Source organism: Galeopterus variegatus, unplaced genomic scaffold (genome assembly GCF_000696425.1).
Source record: "Galeopterus variegatus unplaced genomic scaffold, G_variegatus-3.0.2 Scaffold62, whole genome shotgun sequence".
Classification (NCBI taxonomy): Eukaryota; Metazoa; Chordata; class Mammalia; order Dermoptera; family Cynocephalidae; genus Galeopterus; species Galeopterus variegatus.
The window spans coordinates 692186-695067 of record NW_007726173.1 but is presented as its reverse complement, the minus strand read 5'-3'; positions in this window follow the sequence as shown (position 1 = coordinate 695067).

The window sequence follows — 2882 nt, the reverse complement described above, 5'->3', positions numbered from 1 at the left end:
GAGGCTGCACCATTTTGCAGTCCCACCAACAATGTATGAGAGTTCCAATGTCCATCATCGGATGAGTGGATATGGAAAATGTGGTATATCTACACAATGGAATACTACTCAATTATAAAAGACGAATGAAATACTGCCATTTGCAACAACTTGGATGGACCTTGAGAGAATTATATTAAGTGAAACAAGTCAGGCACAGAAAGAGAAATACCACATGTTCTCACTTATTGGTGGGAGCTAAAAATAAATAAATTCACACACACACACACACACAAAAAAAAAAAACCGGGTGGGGGGAAGAAGACATAACAACTACAGTTCCTTGAAGTTGATACGACAAGCAAACAGAAAGGACATTGTTGGGTGGGAGGGTGGAGAGGGAGGAGGGAGGGAGGTTTCGGTAATGGGCCACAATAATCAACCACATTGTATATCGAGAAAATAAAATTTAAAAAAATAAAAATAAAACAAAAATAATAATAATAATTGCCATCTTCCTGACTAAACATTATTTAACATCCTGTATTGCCACAGACGGAATGGCTTTGAGCTCCCTTCATTTGACCCAGTAGTTACTGGTGTTCTGTGCTCGGGCCAGGTCATCTTGCATTCCTGCCCAAAGCTGAGAGTTAAAAGGGACAGCCTGCCATGGACTGTTCTTAATAGTTTTTTTAGACATCTAGGCCAGAGCACACAAAAAGGCTGCTTCAGGGCCTCGTGGGCCTTGGTATTTGGGATAGGTTTTACATATTTGCATTCACAGAGCAGCTTGAGCTGCTGATCTAAAGGGAAAACAACTGACAGCAATTGCACATGATGTTGATGCCATCAAGCAGCAGCCTCGATAAAGCCGGAGAGGCCATGCTCAGAGTACCTTCATGTCTTCTCTGACCTTCCTGGCCTCAAAATGCGGCATTCTACACTTTGAATAAATCTGCTGGGGTTTTTTTAAAGATGAGTTTTCCTTACGGTGTTTGGATTTGAAACTAAAGACCTTAAAAGTCTAGGTATCTCAAGTCTAGTCTGAAGTTCAAAAGCTTTGTCTTGAAATAGCTTACAATGATGTTCTTCCTTAAGTTTTTCCTAAATGCTTCTTGTCCTCAGGAGTTGTGTAAGTCATTATAAATCTAAAACATTCTTTTTCTAAGGCACTGGTTCTCAAACCTAGTCCTGGTCTCAGGACCCCTTTACATTCGTAAAAGTTATTGAAGAACTTTTGTTTCTGTGGGTTATATATATTAGGGATTACAACCAATATTTTATTTACTTATTAATTCATTTTAAAATAACAATAATAAACCCATTTGGTATTAGTATTCTTTTATGAAAAGTCATCAGATTTTCCAAAAAGAAATTTTGTGTAAAGTGACACTTTTACCTTTTCACAGATCTCTTAATATCTGCCTGGACAGAAGACAGATGTATTCTCAACACATACAATAGAATACAGCTGTTTCTGTGTTCACTCTGTTGTGACATCACAAGTCATATAGCCTCTGGAAGACTCCACTGTACACTCATCAGAGAATCCTAGTGAAAAAGACAAATAACTTCTTACCATTATGATGAAAATAGTTTTGACTCCCAAGGGCCTTGGCAACCTCCAAACCACACTTGCAGAACTGCTCCCTTGCCAAATAGCAAGCTTTTCAAGTTTTGTGTGCAGCTTTACTTGATCCTAAACTTTTACCCTTCAAAGCAGGACCATGTTCATTGCCCTTTACTCCTTCCTGCATCCTCACCCTTCCATCTAAGCTCATTTTCCTTCTGCCTGAATTATGAACGTTTGTATTTCTTTTACTATGTATTTACTGATGGGTATTCCCTCATTCTTAGTTTGTTCAAAACTGTCTTTATTTCACCTTCTCTACAGAACGCAATTACTTTTAAGATTTTCTCTTTGTCTTTAGTTTGCTATGGTTTTATTATGAGGTTTCACTTATCTTCTTGGTTTCTGTAGGGCTTTTTGAATCTTTGGCTTTTTTTCCCCCATCACTTTTGGAAAATTCTCAGCCAGCCATTATCTCTTCAAATACTTCTGCGCCACCTCTCATTCCTCTAATCACACATATGATGGACGTTCCTGCTGTTTATTATCTCTGCTCTTTTGTCTCTCTATGCTTCTGAATGGTTTCTCCTAACCTACCTTCCAATTTCTCAACTGTCTAATCTTCTGCAAAAGAAGATCCAACTTCTATTTGGCTCTTTTTAAACCAGCTAAGTGGCTTTTTTTTTTAACATTTCCAGTTCCCTGCTGAATTTTTCTATGTCTTTTTTTACTTCCCTAAACAGAGTAAGCACGGTCCGGTAAGGGGATCGCAACCCTTGGCTCGGTGTTGTCAGCACTACCCTCAGCCAGTGAGCGCACCGGCCATTCCTATATAGGATCCGAACCCGCAGCGGGAGTGTTGCTGCGCTCCCAGCACCGCACTCTCCCGAGTGCGCCAGGGGGCCGGCCCCCCTAAGCATTATTTTTAAAAATGGTGTCACGTCCAGTGTCTGCAGCCCCTATGGAAGTTTTACATCGTGTGCTGAGAATATGCCCAGATTAGACACATAAAAATACGCAGAAAAAAAAGGCTGACGGTACAATGGGGAATGGCGGGAAACGTCCCTGAGGTGGGAGGCTTTCCTTCTCAGCCTTTAACATATCAAGTAAAGAGGCTCCACTTTTTTAGGCAACAACCGGTCCGGGTTGTCCAGAACTTTCCCTGTTTCAGCGTTGAAAGTCTTGCTTCCCGAAAAAGCCATCAGTCTTGGGAAAGTCTGGAAGGTCAGTCACTCTGTGAGCATCACGACGCACCCCGACGCCCGTGCACCCCACCCCACCGCCCCCAGCCCGGCCCTGCCCGGCCCTACCCGGCCCTACCCGGCCCTACCCG